Below are 16,479 nucleotides of genomic sequence, written 5' to 3'. Positions count from 1 at the left end.
GGATTTGCCTGAGGAAAAGCACATCCTATGTGTGTTTGTCATGCTAGTTGTTTCACGGCCGTGAAGGTGACAAGGCACGTTTTTTAAGGAGGTGTGATGTATTATGATGAACAAATGACATACTTGGAAAGAACATGAGAATGCAAGCCTGTGCTTGTTTTAGACCTGGATAAGACACTGTGTGTCTCAAACCATTGGATTTTTCCCCCAAAATGTATTATGTGTTTTTTACAAAATATTATTATTACTCCTTACAAACTATGCCTTGCTATATGATTATAAGGTGTTTATGGTGGGTGGCATTTATATTGAGTGGCCTAAGGTAGCCTTATGTAGCTACGTTAATTAAGGCAGCATGAATCTAGGTCTGCCTACATCTAGGGCTGCAGGAGAGTTTTACACTGGAAGTAGGAGGTGGGGTGCAGGCAGGCAGCTGCACACGTGCTTGTAGGGATCAGGTTCTAAATGTCTAGAGGCATTTGTAGTGTAGGAAGGGAAAGACCAGTGAATCCTGTAGGTCGATGTGTCACAGGTAAGACAGCTATATCTATGGACTGTATGTCTTGTGGGACTTAGTGTTGAGAGCAAATAGGAGGCCACAGAAACCTCCTGCGCATGGGCCAAACAACACTGCTTTTCTTATTAAGCCAGTTTAACTAAGGAGAAGGGCTTTGTTTAATGCTTCTGCAAATAATACTTAACATCCTGAAGGTTATGAAGATGCTTCTCTGCTATGGGTGCTAAGGAAGGATTCAGCTGTATTGTTTTTCAGTGGCTGGTTCTAGCAGATAAAGGCAGCTTACTCTTGCCTTGCCCATGCAGTGGCTGTGGTTTACAATGGCAGAGGCTGTGAGATGGCAGGAGGAGGGAGTTGAGTATCTATGGAGAGAAAGTGCATATGTAGAAAAGACATAGTGGAAAATAGCAGTGTCGTAGAATCCCATGGAGACTCCTGCTGTTGGCAACTTGTGTACAGAAGCATTAGCTGAAGGGGAGGTTGGTAGATCAGGAAAAAATTCTTGGTGTTTGCAGAAGGAAGTCTGAGAAAGAGAAGTGCTTGATGAGTCTTAGGGTAGGGTGGGTTTTAGTTTTCCTTCCTGTGCTCCCCAGCAGCAGAATTTTTTTTTCTTGCTGATTGATAGCATCATCATTTCCACCCTGTTGAGATTTTGCTAAATGGAGTGATCTGAATGGACTGGAAGCATCTCAGCCAGAAGTATTGAAGGGGCTTCTCCACATTTGTCATCTAATCTCAGCCTCAAATGGCTTGGTGTCAAGCTGCTATGAGGCCATTGTTGAACTGACTGGGTCACCATGGATAGGTGAAATAGTGACCACTGGGACCTGCAGGCAGGATCCTTGATTTAAACAACAAAATGGAAAGTTTTTGATCAAGTAAAGGGCAGAAGTGCCAAGGCTGCTATTAGCTGACTCAGTCCTGCAAGAAAGGATCGGAGAAGTGGTACTACCAGAAGCAGGACACACATAATTTATAATTTATCAGTATCTAGGAAAACACATTTAATGTCCTACTGTGCAATAAATGTATCCGCTACAGGATCACCAAAGAGCAATAAGATGCTCTGCTTGTTTTTTAATTCACCTCTTTTCACCTAATTCAAAAAAAGTCGCTTTTGTTCTTCATTGTTCATTTAATCAAGAACTTTATCTTGCATGCTTGTTCCTGCAGGGTTAGAAGAATGAATGACGCTTAGAATCCTGCCTTGAGGATTACATATTTGCCACCACAGCATATTTAAAGGTGTACCATGAACTTCATATTGCGAGCTATTAGTGAAAACTTATTTTTGAAACATGAAAATGCTAACCATTAACTGTATGCAGCCTGAAGGAGCATGGTGGCAGTCTCTCAGCTGGCTTAGGGAAGAGGCAGGCAGTTCTGGAGGTAGGCAGAGAAATGCTATCTCACTGCAACATGTAGTTAATGTAACTAGACAGAGTTGTGGCATGACTGTATTCAGGGGTCACAATAGTGAAGGATGCCATGATTCAACCTGATGTAGCAGGGGAGCCTTGGCAGGAAGCTGCCGAGTATATAAGAAGCAGAGTAACCACAACTGCCAGCAGCCCTGAAAGATTCCACGGTGGCCTTTGTTATGAATAGCAGGCATGACTGCTGAAAACTCAGGTTAATAAAAGTTTAAACACCAGCAGGAGAAAATGTGTGAAGGAGACACGAGTTCTGTCTCCCAATAATAATAAAGCTTTCTGGTTCCTGCATCTGTTTCGATTGTTCTAAGACAGAAGGATCAGAAATCAAATATTTCCAAAGTGCCAATTAGAATTTTTTTTAATATTAAATTGATGTTGGGGAGAAGTGGGGAAAGAGGAAGGCTACCATCATTTTGGTTTGTTTCAGTAGAAATGGAGAGGATGGGCTCCTTGCAGTCTGCTGCTCACTTCGTTGGGTTAAAAGACCTCTACTACCGGTGGTTTTGTTCTGTTGCAGAAATCATGTGGTTTTGTTTTAAAATGATAGGCTGCATTAGCCTAACTGTTGAAAAAATGTCTCGTCTTTTAATCATTTGAATGCCACACAGATACATCTCACTTGCAGCCTGAGCTGGAATTTAGATCAAAACTGGTAGAGAAACTCCCAAGTTTGCAGTAATTTTTATTTTGTACAAGGGATGCATTTTTCCATCTAAGTGAAGGGTTCAGTCAAGGTTGAATCTATCTGTGATGCATGTTTTGCAGTGTAGGTAGATTATATTTATGCATAAAGCATCAGAAGTGAAGTTCCCAGTCTTTGGCTATGATAACAAATGAGGCATATGAGCCAGGATTTTTGGCTGACGTGTTATTGTGAAACAGTGTCAGTCAGTTTTGCCTTTTCAACATCATTTATGTGAAAATGGTTTAAATTGCCAAAGATAAATTAAGAATTTTCATCCAAGCTTTTCCACTGCAAATCTGTTTCTCTACTGTGGTGGAGGCATAGATTTTGCTTTTAACCTGCTATATTATTCCACATAAGAGATGGTATTAATCAATTTCAAGAAGTTTTGTTTCCTTTCTTGGTTTTTCATTCTGCAGCCAATTAATCTCTTTACTCTTTCTAGTCTTGAGTATCTTTTTCTGGTGCATTACTGTGAATGCTTAGAAGGATGCTGAACCTTTGGGGTACCAGGCTCAGTCCTGCTTGTTGCTTCTTCCATGTAAGCATCGACTTTTATGAGATCTCTGCCATTTTGTAGCTCTGAGCTGGGCTTGCCTTGATCCTTGTAGAGCCAGGTACCTGGTTGCCAAAGCTCAGTGCCCTGCACTGCTTCTGCTTTGCCTGGGGTATCACTTTTTGCTCTGCTCACCCTTCGTGGGGAGTCAGAAAAAGGGCAGCCTGTCCCTGCTGCCCTTTGCTAACCTGCCACAGGCTCAGCTGATGAATTGCGTAAGCGCTGTGAGTAAAATCAGTGCAGAAAGGAAAGCACGGGGGTGGGGTAGTGCAGGGTAAGTTGCTGCATGTTTATACTTTGGTTCTTACTTGGTTCTTTATGGCATCCTGCTTTGGAGGGAAATTTGGTGAAACTTAGCAGACAGCTAATTCTGAACTTGACTGATGTTATCTGCTTCTTCAGAGGTCAGGAAAGTGCAGTCTTGAGCTTGTTTTGGTCACTTGTGGGGTTGAGTTACAAGCATGGTGTGTGGGTTGGGCGGATGATGAACTCTCCAGCTGGGGAAGGAGGAACAAAGAGCTTGAATCTGGCTGGTCTGCATCTCATTTTGTAGCTGAGTGACTAGATTAGCTCCTTTTTATCATAACTTGCTCTTGCACAGCATTTACACATAATGACCATGGGTGGTCTAGATAGATGTTGACTTGGTGAAACATAGTGACCACTTTCATAAGGTGTCTGGTGGGTTATGGATTTGATGATGGCAGTTCCCTGTCTTGTGATGTCTTTGTAGATAATGTGGAATTCCCTTACATATGTTATTTATGTGGGTTTGCTTGGCGTATTGTATAATAAATACCCTGGCATCAGCGTGTTTAAGATCCCCTTTCTCTTCCTATTTGATACCTCTGCTGTTGTGATGAGAGAAATTACTCCAGCTAGAGTCCTTGCTACACTAAAATACAGTTATTAGCAACACAGGTTCCATGGGGAGCTTTGGACTTTGGACTTTCTGAATTTGCCGAGACCTCTGCTCACTGTAGAGCACAGCACAAACACCCCGTGCCTAGCCATTTTATGAACAGAGGGGATCACTGAGCATTGTAATTTGTTGCAGTTGGATTGTTTTTTGTCTTTTGGAGAGTTCATTGAACAGTTTCTAGCTGTCTTGTGTTTGTAAATTTACGAGACTGGGGAAGTGCTTAAAACTGTGGTTTTGTTTTTGTCTCCCCTCCTCTGTGATACAGATCTGAATCTGCTGGGTTGGAAAACTCCAATACTGCAGAGCAATGCAAATATGTAGGGGGCTGTGATACCATTAAATCTATTACAATAAATTAGTCTTGTAATGTCTGTACGGAAGTTCAGAGTACCGTTTTGCATTGACACCCACACCTCCTGAAAGCCACAAGAGTCTTTCAGGTTTCTCAATTATGTGTTTCCCAGCCTTAAAGATGAGCTTTAAGACAGCCAATAGCACATGTAAAATCTAACCGCTTGAAGACATCTCAAGTTGGGTGCTTAACTTCTGAGAAACCTAGCCTGCTCTGGAAACCCTGTCTGACACTGCAGGTTTTGTTTTCTTTTTTGTGTGGTTGTGTTTTTTGGTTTGTTGGGTTTTTTTTTGTTTTTTTTTTTTTTTTGTCTGTAGACTAGAACCTGACAGAGTTGAGCTCAGAGGATTCACAGCGGCCGGAGAGCCCTGCAAGTATGGTAGGGGTGTACTGGGGATCAGACTCCCTTTCTCCATGCCTGTCTGTCCAGCCCCCAGCACCCGGGGGTTGGTGGAGCACCTTGTCTAGGTGAAGAAGCCTGGGTTTACTTTTTTGTTGTTGTGGCACAAGTCAAGCAATATGCGGTTGTGTGCAAAGACCTGGTGGTGTTTGTTTGGATTGGGAGAGATGAGAAATTGGCAGGCCCAGAGAACGGTTCCATTTGAGAGATGTAAATGGGTGTGGGAAATAGGTGATGGAGAGAGACAGCCATGTGGCACAAGGGTCTCGTACCCTGTCACATCTCTAGACATCCTCCAGTGGGAAGGAAGAGGTTTGCAGTGCCCATGTGCTTCTGGTCCAGCCAGAGCAGGTGACAGCTGCCTCTAAGGACATGAGCCAGTGGTTTTTAGAAGTAGCAGACAGCCATGAGAGGCTTTTCTTTCCTCCTAAGCAAAATTTGTCAGGTTCTCTGATAAATTTCTCTTTCTGACTGCTCTCCATTTACATATCCAGAGCTTTCCATTTTCATATTTAGCTTCAGAATGCATTCAAGGGCTGTTTGAGTTTGGGCTCAGAGTTCTAGAACTTAAAAACAGGTTCATAGACCAGAACAGGACTTGATTTTTGGAAGGCTGAAGTGACTTCTCCCACCTGCCCTAAAGTTTGAGGGCAGAAATATGCTGTGTATCAAGAGCCTGTATATGGACAAGAAAGGTACAATTCATTTCCTAAATCAAAGAGCAGATGGTGGGAAGAGAGACAGAAATACCAATAAAGAAAGCTCTGGGATGTGAGCATAGTGATGTGAGAAAGTTGACCAATGCAGATCATTGTGAAGTGTAAGTTTTGGGAAAAATAATATTTGAGGGCATTTTTGTGGTGATGAAGGAGGATTCAGTTCTGGATGTGATTACCTTTTTGTGTCTTTCTAAGCTTCAAAATTTGGTGGAAAGCTGTAATCTTTGACTTTTCCAAACCAATTAGTGCTTTCCAGGCACAACCCAATGTGGAAAACCTGGAAGCTGAATGGTAGGAGCTTCCTTCTGGAAGTGACCGTGAGAAAGTTAGCATGGCAATGCTTGTGTGACCCTACAGTTAAGACTGTCTGATTTAACACCCTGTTGTGAATCATATTTCTCACTTTCCTTTTTCAGTGTCTTCTGTTCTGAAGACAGTGAGATGAAAGTTAGTATTACTTGGTCACATAAGTATCTCCTCTCTAAGTGTTTGGATCTGTGGTAGGATAGCCAATTAAGAGTTGTGTTATTTTTAAATTACCTACGTTACCTGAAAGATGAAGTGAAGCCTAAGTGACCCCCTCAGGTGGTGGTGGTGGTTATCATCAAATACATTGCAGTTGTGTCTTCCTGTTTGTGGCTGTTTCCTGTTTGAACATGGCAGGGTTGTCAGAAAACTCTCTTGCTACCTTTTTTGTTGGTTTGCAGATCCCAAAGAGTGGGAATTTTGGACTATTTTGGGAATGGCAAGGACACAGGAGGGAGGCAGAGCATTCCTTGAGCAGTAGTATGTGGAAAACAATTTGGAAGCTCTGAGCTGTGTTTCTAGATACTCAAGTTGTGATTGTCTTAAAATACTAATGAAAAAAATATCAGAACTGCTTTTATGGTGGAAGACTGAAAGGAGCATGTTCAGGAGACTATAGTTTACAACCTTTATAAATGACTGGAAAAGCTGGATGTTCCCAAACACATTCCTTTTTCCTAGCCTGTCAGAAACGTGAAGATGCCCACAGTGTGTTAATTTTTACAGAGCAAGACATCTTGGGTAAGGTGAGCTGTATTTCCTCTTTTCTCCTCCTTTTTGACTTTTCTTAGTTTCTTGCTACAAACCATTTCCGTAATGATGCTCAGAATCTTGTATATCGTGCTGCTCAATCCCTCTTCCCCGAGGTCATTCTCAAATCATCCATGTTCTCACGACTAAGGATAAACAAATGTGCAGATGCATGTTCGGGACAAAGAAGAATGATGTATCTCCAAATCCCCCAAACACTGTGGTGCACGTGTTTTTTTCCCAGGAAAGATTTGAGAGAGATTTAAGCTTAAAATGACATATGTTAGTTATGTTTCTTTACATCCTTTTGGAAGATGCTCAGATACTATGTAGCAAAGGACCTGAATTAATTCCATTTGTTTAAATATCCTTTTACCTTTTACATTTTGGTTTCTTTATGGTTGGCAGATCTGAGATTGTCTTAGAACTGTGTAATCTTTTTTCCTGCCTGGGGCAATCAATTTAAATATACCAGTGATTTACTTAACCCTTTTTGAGATTCACATCTTTTTTTCTTACTTAGGAACACACATGCAAAAAAAAGGCACCAGAATGATGTGAGAGGGGTTTTCTTCTCAGTGGATTGGTGTCTGCAGTTGTGAAACTCTTTACAAAATAATCACCTAAAATTTCTGCGACAGAGATTTGACTTCTTAATGACAAAGCATTTCCTGAAGTTAGTTGTTACCTAGTCTTTGTCAAGACAGTGGTATTTGTTTTGATTTCAAAGCAGCTCAGTTTTCAGCTGGAAGAAGTCTGAAGCTGTATTTTTGATTTAGCACAAGAAGCTGGAAGGCTAGCAATGAATTCTTCCTTCTGCGATATTCTTCTTTCTATAAGAAGTTACTGAACCACTCAACTCTTCTGTAACTCACTGTCTGCTTCAGTCATTTGAATGGTTAATGCTTTGGAAATGATTGTTTTGAAAATTAATTAAATTTGGTGATTGTTGCATGAAGGTGGTCTCATGCAGACTTTGCGGGTTTTTATATATAGATAAAAATATATAATATTTATATAATAGGTATTATATACAATATATTTTGAATGCCTCATATTATAAAAAATATTTTAGCAGTGAAGGGTACTATCCAGAAGAGAAGAATTTTTAAAACTAAGTACAATCTTACGAGAGCAGCTTAAAACTTGCTCTTGAAATATTGTATGTCTCAGTTTTCAGGCTTCAACATACATTAGTTGTGGTTCTTTTTATTCTTAGCCATTATTGAGGGACATGATACATACTTCAGGGCATGAAGTGATGAATAAGAGCTGGTTAGGTAAGAGCAAGTCTGAAGTCTTGTTTTTAAAGCTTCTTGTGGATTATATAATTTTGGTCAGAACATTCCAAATATTCTGTTCTATTATGCCTGTTAGACAAAATAAAACGAGTTAAAGAGCACTTCAGACCATCAAGTTTCTGTAGTTAAACCCACAAAATAATAGCAATTAAATATTTTAAGAGGTAGGTTCTATGTGTTGCTCTGTATAGATTCCAGATGTATAGTGGAGGAAGTGAATGGAAGATAAAGACAATGCTTTACAGGTACATGACGAATAAAAGGAATATAGGATGTGTCCTTTTAAGTAAGATGATTTAATCAATAAGTCTCTACGAAACCAGTGTGTATCAGTGCTGTAGCCATAAAGCAAATACTGTTATTTAAGTATTAATCTTGCAAGTGGGAAAAGTATTTTGCAGTGTAATCTGGTACGCTTCATAGTTGTGTTTGATGCTTGTGCAAGAGTGACCTACCTGCAATGACCTGACCTGAACTTTTCCTTCTGGCACTCGTCCTTTTGCCAAACACACTTGGAAGGCTGCTGTGATATTTGTGCTTAGCTCTAGAAGGCTCTCTTGCCTGACTTTGACAGTAAGGGGAGCCTTTGGTGATAACTTCAGATGTGCTGCTGCCCAGCGGTACCACTGATCAGATGCCTGCATTTTTGATCAGAGGATGTCTGTGACATCTAGCAATGTCTTCCTTGCATGTTCCCAGGATATCTTCTGTTACTTCCGAGGGGCAAAGCTGCCAAATTCTTCAGCTCCAGTACTTCAACCTTTGAGCTCCTTCCCCATAACTTTGTAATTATATGTAAACACACTTACATGCTCTGCCTGTGTGGAAAATAGGGAAAGGTGGTTCAAAGAAGCAGCAGGAGTCAAGGAGAGTAAAGGGAACTATAAAATATCCAACAAATACCAATTTGGTAATATTAGCAAAACATATGTCTTATGTCATGCAGTGTGAGAAAATGGATTCAGAGCAGTTGCAGAATCTTGAAACTACCAGGTTTAGACTTGTCTCACCTAACTATGTGCTGGAGGCTGTCTACATGAGCAGGTGATCTGGAGCAGCAGAAGCAGATGGAAATGATGAGAGCAGTTGTTATTGCAGACCCTTATGACCCCGTTGGGGGTTGGAGTGCATTTGGTGTGCAGCTGGAGAGGGGCTTCTGGGTTTAGCTTCCTCCAAAAGGAACCTGGTTTGCATGCACCACGGATCCCCTGGGAACCAGGGTAGGCTGATAGCCCAAGCCAGCGTGCTGGTACAGAGGTGGCTTCCATGTTGCAAGGTCTCTCCAGAGAGGGACACATCTGCAGTTCAACTCTTACGTCTCTCATCATTTTACTATATTTGAAATTTAGGGTCACCAAAATCCTAATTAGGGTAGCTTGACATTTAGCTTATGTGGAGTAAAGCTCAACTTATCTGTTTGAAAAGTAGTAGAAGATTGCTCCTTTTGCTACAGAGTTGTGGTCCTGTGTTATAACTCTGTTCTCAGTTACTGCTTCAACAAAAGATTTGTTGCATATTAAATTTTCTGAACTTTAGAGCGGATGCAAATTCACAAGAAAATGCTTCTTTCCTTTCTCATAGGGAAGAGGTCTCATTTCATTTATTTACTCTGCTTGGTTTGTGGAGTGATTGTTTCTTTATTTGGCATCCTCTTTTGGCCTGGGTATTCCTCAAGGCACAACGATGAATCATTCATCTCTGCACAGGGCAAGTCACTTTTTTTTTTTTTTTAAATGAATAATATTGTGGGGGAATTTGCGATTTTTTTTTTTTTTTTTCCTTGGGAGTTGCTGCTGCAGAGAAAATAATCCAAATAGGACATAGCTGTGTAAAAGACTAATTGCCTCTCACCCTCTGTGGGGGTCGCAGCGCAACATGCCATGTGGATGCTGCCCATTTAGGATGTAAGTATATAGAGGCCCACTCTCTGGGAGGCTTTCTCCTTTTCACACCTAAAGGGTCACTTAATTATCTTTTTTAATTTTCCTGTAGCCTACAAGCAGGATGTGTTGCCTTCTAGTGAATCCCAAATAGATAATTAGGGTTTTAGATATGTTTTATAACGTGTAGCTGTTGATTGTGTCACTCTTTTGGTCTCCTTTCTTTTACCACTCTGATAAATGAACTGTAGAATAGTATAATTGTGGGCTTGCACAATAATTTGTGTGTTTCTTGTGTCTCTGGACCAAAGGGCCAGGGAAGGACAATAACAGTCATGAAAGGCTTAAAATAATTTGACTTAAGTCAAACCCCAAACAGTTAGTGCTCAAAGGATACTAAAATAGGAATATATTCTATGTTTTGAAATGCATAAGCTTGCAACATTGCTAGTTACCATAAAATTCAGTTACAAATTACTGTTTTTGTGTGCTATGTGCAGTGTTTTCTAGCATGAAAGAGATTGATTACTAAAGTGGATTAGTGCCTTTTACATCTGCAAGTCTTACTTCAGATCAAAAGTGAAATAAGCCGTACATGTTCAGAGTGGACATGTGTGCAGATCATAAATACTGCTGCACAGGCTGGCCTGGTTTGAGAATTAAGAGCTCTTTTTTTTGTAAGAGGGATTCAGTGATAAAATATTAGTATTTCATAAGCTCCATAGATTTAGCCTCAATTAATTTTTTTAATTATTACTCAGATTAATCCCCAAGTCATTCTCATTAGAAAATTTTCAGTCAAACCTTTTTTTTTATTTTAAATTTTAAATGTATGTTACAATTTTAAAGCTTTATAGCTGCGGGATTTGAAGAACTGGAGTTGTCTGGCATTTTTCCAGCTGGTCCAGCTGTCTTCGGAGGAACTGAGTAGGTTGGCAACGTGTGGTGTGGGCTCCTTTGTTAAATCCGTCACTGAGAGAGCGGGAGAAATGAGCAGTAGCTGTGGTGAAGGCTTTATTGTGTGAGTACTTTTCTGCCTTTTCATCTCGACCTCCCGAAATTCTCTCCTCTTCCAGGGTTTTCCTTTTTTGTGCCAGGTTTCCTGAGGGTGTTCAAGCATGGTAGGCCGGGGGTTGTTACTCTGCTGCTTTCTTGGGAGCCAGCGTGAGTTCCTTTTGCATCTTCCTCGTGTGTCGATGCTGCTCTGAGATGGTCTTCCACAAAATGCATGACATAGGCTTTGTCCTCAGGGTCTCCAGCTACTGAGGGGGCCTCTGAGCATCCTCTGGAAAAACAGGAGCAGCCACTGCCTCAGCTTTTGGTCATAATGCAGGAAGGATAGGATTTCTGAGACTTGATAAAATCACTGGTGAGTGTGGGACAGGGGCTCACAGGTACTTAATTGACTTGGCTTACTTTTAGGTAGGGATGAACAAATACAGAGATTAAAGCGAGCAGTGAGCTGTGTGTGTGGACACTTCAGCAAACACAGGCAAAAGAAATCCATTTTTCACAAATGAAAGAGGAGAAAAAAATCAATAGGGAAAGGACTGTTATTTTCAATTTAAGCCTGTGGACTTGGGGTTTGATCTTTGAGTTCATGCTTTCCTGATCTCATTCACATGTTGCATGGCTCTGTTATTGGAGAACTGTAGACTGTGTCATATAGAGATCATTAAATATAAATGGCTGAAAGAATGCAAAATGCTCCCCATCCTTATTTATTTTCTTGTCTGCTTGCGGATATTTCTCCCTCTATAGTTAACTCCTGTGGATGCTAGTTCCCTGTACAGGAGTGTTGGAGTGCATCGAGCTTTCGCTGTGAAGTCCACCGGCCTTTTCCTCATGCATGTTTTGACAATATTTAAAGCACACAAATCAGACTGTAGTTATTGATCTGTGTTTGTTTCTTTTCAACAGACTGTGATTCCATCTGGCTACCTGATGGTGAGAGTGTACCACAAAGGCATAACCAATATTTTAGAGTAGAAATACAGAATTCGACTTTGCAGTACTCTCTCTATGATGTCTGGTAAATACAATGTGAGGGGACACAGGTGGGATGCAGAAGACCCTCTCATCTCCTCTCTGTGCAGCCTGCTGTAATAGCAGGGCAGAATGCCAGTTTCTTATGTTAAAACCAAAACCAAAACAGTATTTTTAGCCAATTCTTATTGCTAGATTCCACATTGCCAAACACGTCTGTAGTAGCATTAACTGTATGAGAGCTGCGCTACTTTGCAAATCTATTTATGTGGAGACTTAGCCTTGTAGGTAGTAAGCAAAACCATCTACCGATGAAAAGACTTTCCTTATTAAAGCTAAAGCTCTGTAAAAGTAGAGGGCAAATAAGTACTTACTAGGTGTGTCTGTTGGTGTCTCAGGAGAGCAAGAAGAAGTAATCATTAGGAAGGTACTGCCAAGTTCATGAGTGATCTGCAAAACTTCACATCTTTATCGATGTCTTCAATCTGTAGCAACTACTTTTTCTTGTATTTTTTGGCTTAACTGGATTAATTTCTGTGTATGACATCACGTATGCCAGTACAAAAGGGAGTTGGGAGATGCACCCACACCCACTAAAGGCTTAGAAGTTCTGTAAAGGTGAAGGGGGAAAAATGACTGTCTGTCCTGACTTGAATCAGTTAATTTCTTTCTTTGCAAGAACAGCTTACTGTATGAGTGCAAGCATGCCAAGAGCAGCTGTGTTGAAGAACACTTAAGTGCATGTATTCATATATGAATGTCTGTATGTACGTAATACATCTGTATTCGTGTTTATACATGGATATGTGTGTGTGTATATATATGGATATGAAATACAACAATAAGAGAAAGTGACCTAGGCTTATTTAATTTTAACACCTGATGGAGGCACTGAGCTCAGGTAAAGTGTAGTCACCACAAAGGTTCAACTGTGGTCAAGGGAGAGGTTAAAAAGGCCTTCTACATCTCAGGTGGGCTGTGGTGACCTCCAGAGATGCCTGTCCTCATGTAAAATAAACTGTAGAGAGAGTCTAGGACACCTCGGGTCCTCATCTGGGTACTTTAATTAGAGCCTAACGTGAGGCAGAAGCAGACATGGACCACAATGGCAAAAAATAACGTAAAAGGATTTTCAAATTGCATGAATGACTGAGACATCTAAATACGACTGGCTCTCGAGGGGATGTGTCTGAATGGCTGAGATGCTCTTGAAAATGCCTCTTAAGCTAAAAAGGACTTTTGAACTAAACCAGTAAGAGGCGTACAAATTGCAAACTAATTACCGTGTAAGACAATGTGTTCCTGTATTTGAGGAGCTCTTTAATAGGACTGTGTAGGCCAGGCAAGGCAACTTTGAGTTTCACCATACATTTTCTTTTAGATAATACCCCAAAAACCTGTTACTCCAATGTCACCCTGTCATAGGTTGCTAGCTGCTCAGGTGTGTTTTGTATTTGAGTGCATTATCGTTCCCTAATGGGAAATACCAGGTCTGAAAGGAGGGTAACCACTGATTGGGGCAGTTTCAGCAGCAGTGGGCAGCATCATCTTCAGTGGTGGTGACTGGAGGAGGAGATGTGCTCACACCCTTAGTTGTTTACACATTGTGTTGCTGCGTGGAATGTGGCTGGAAATGGCAGTTCAGTCTCGTGTTTCTCTTCCTTTCTTGGCAGTTTCTTGCGGCTGTGCAACTTTTATGTCCCTGAAACTTCTGATGTGAAATGAAGCTGGTGCATTTAATGAAGGGGGGGTTGTTGCAGGAAGAATCTTTGCTATGTGGTTTGAGGAAAAGTTGCATTATCTTTTTTTTTTTTTTTTTTTTTCCCAACAAGAGTGCGGGAAGTTGAGACACAGACAGAGAGGGGAGGAAAAAAATTCTTTCTTGATAGTTAGGCTAACATTTCTAGGGGATTCTTTTGTTATATACGTATGTGTCTAGGTGGGAAAACAGCTAAACAGATTGGAAAAAACTAAGATGTTTGCTAGCTGGACAGTGAGAAGAAATACGAGTGTGCTGGACGCAGAGCGCTGTTCCATTTCTAGGTGAGGTAAATAGAGAAAATAAAACTAGCCCTAGACTTTAAAAGCAATCCCTCAGCATTAATTGGCTGTGTTCAGGTAGGGATTGGAGGAAAGCAAGAAAATCTCTTAAAATGGTGTGAATCTCTCTTGCTGTGGAGTTTGACTCCCTCCTCTGAGATTGCTGTAGTTGCCAACAACTGAAAGTGCTTTCAAGAAATTGTTCTTCAAGTACAGCAGAAGCCTACATGATGGGAGGGCTCCTGTGCTCCTGCAGAGAGCTTGAGCACAGGTGCAGTTGAGGTTATTCCCCTGTTCTCTCTTGCTGCTGTTTTGCTAAAATTCAGAATAGCCAAAAATACTAATATAATAAAAATACTCCTACCAGTCCTGTCATCTTTTTTATTCTCATAAAAATAAGATGTTGCCGTATACATGTTGTAAAAGTTAGGAGAGTACAAGCATTAGTTGAGTAGCTTGAAATTTGCATTTTTTAAAATTTTTCCATCCTCTTATTTCTTTGAACACATTTTTTAGCTGTTTCCATATCTCACTCGTCTTCATACTAGGGTCTCAAATCACACTTGTCTAATGTTTTCTGTTTAAGGCTCGCTCACCTTTTTGTGTCTCTTTCCATTCTGGTCTTATGCTCATGAGTTTGCATATGCAGGATGCTTCTGTGATTTAAAAAATATTTGAAATCAATAGACATAGTTTGTCTCAATGATTTTACTCAATGGCTTTACTTCCTGACAGTGGTCAACTCATTCATCTTTCTGATCCAACAGTTTCTGTAAAAACAGAGCAGCAGGAACAAAACATCCCAAACTACCACCATACCCAACCAAGGAACAACATAAAAGACATTCCCTCCAAGGAGTATTCTGAAACTTTTTAAAGTATTTAAAATTTTCATACTACAAGAGCTGTAGAAGTTTACATTCTTTTGTACTTATGTTCTCCATTACTTGCTCTGTTCTTCCTCTTGCCCACCATTTTTTACTTTGTGTACTCTGTTTTCTTTCTCATGTTCATGTTTCTACTGCTTTTTTTCTTTCCTTTGTCCAGCCTTTTCCTTTCTTGGGAGGAGGTTATACTGTTGCGTTTTCTGCTGTCTCTAAAGGTAACTGCTGCCATTTACCACATCTCTCTCTTTGCCTCCCTCTGCCGATGGAAGACTTGGAGGAGACTCCTCTGCTCTTGTGGAGCTGTGGTCCTCATTTCACGGTTGATGTACTTGGTCTGTTCATCATCTTCCTTTGGGAAGAAGGTTTGAGAGTGCCTAAATCCTATTGAAAATCAGTGTATTCTTACATACTGCTGAAATTATTACCCCAGTGGCTGTTTTTGGAGCTCCAGAGAAGGATCTGGTCTAATTGTAGAGAAAAAAGGGAAGGCCACCTGCAAATGGTGGTCACACAAGGCATTGTGGGGCTGACATGAACAAGGGACTTAAGTGACTTTGTTCGGAGTATCCAAGTGCATAAAACAGCTCTGGGAAGATGGGAGCACCCTTGGTAAAAGACTGGTTGTGCTGTCTCTTGCTTCTTACTGCTTTCTGGCAAGCAAATATCTTGTTCCTGGCTGGGAGAAGCTGAGTGTGGATTTGAGCCCTGCTGATCCAGGAGGAGCAGCTTAGTCCTCTCCTAAAAGTGTGGTGAAGGCTTCAATCCTGCTGTGAAGTGTGTCTCTTCCAATGCATGAGGTCCCCATCATGAGCTGAAGCTTGAGGACCAGGTGCCTTTGAGCTTGGAGCTGCAGTGGAGGATGTGTGGACACTGCCTTATGCTGGATCTGATCTTCAGGTCTGTGTATAGGTGTCAAATAATGCTCAGCTTCTGCAAACTTAAGTAGCTGTCTCTTCTAAACATCAGAGTTTTATGGTTCTGATATTAGAAGGTAGTTGGGATTAAGAATAGTTGTGGTGAAAAATCACTGGGACAAAGTCAAAATCAGGCAGTTTGATCTGTTTGAAGGGTACTTCATTGCAAGAATTTTTTTAAAAAAAAAAAGCTTTTAAAATGAAAGCTGAGATAAGCACTATCAGTGAAAGGACCTTAAAAAGGTTGCAGCCACCAGTCATAAAGATAGAACATGTATGGAAGTGATTGTAGATAATGTTTTACCTTGAACCGTCCATTTCTTTTCATATTCTTACAGTAAAGGTTTTTTGATAATATTAAGTAGCTGAAAAGTCATATTTCTCTTACCATCTCTAGTTAAATATGTTCATGATTCAACTGGAAATCCATATCTTCAGAGGCTGATAATTCTAAGCTGTAAAAATGTGTTCTGAGCAGAAATTTAGCATAAGATATCTCAACAAAAATAAAATCAAAGTCACTTTTATCTGCTGCTCATGGAAAACAAGTTAACAGGACTGGAGAAGTATATTGTACTGTACTGCAGAGAAGTCTGCTATATAACAGAAACGGCATATTGTCCAGAAAAGAAAGCTAATGGTCTGACTAGAGTTAAGGTGTTGCCCAGTAATAGTGGTATCTTTGAATTACCTTGGAAGGATCAGGTTTCTTAAAGTGTCATCTGTAAAGACTGTGCTGAAGTATTCCTAGATGAATATAGGAACATGTGTTCCATTGGCTTAGTAACTGGGTCTGGGATGCTTCTCTTCTGCTGGACCAAGCAAATC

The sequence above is a fragment of the Athene cunicularia genome, assembly GCF_003259725.1.
Source record: "Athene cunicularia isolate RWA chromosome 1 unlocalized genomic scaffold, athCun1 chr1_part1, whole genome shotgun sequence".
Classification (NCBI taxonomy): Eukaryota; Metazoa; Chordata; class Aves; order Strigiformes; family Strigidae; genus Athene; species Athene cunicularia.
The sequence above is the reverse complement of the archived record's forward strand: the minus strand, read 5'-3'. Positions refer to the sequence as shown.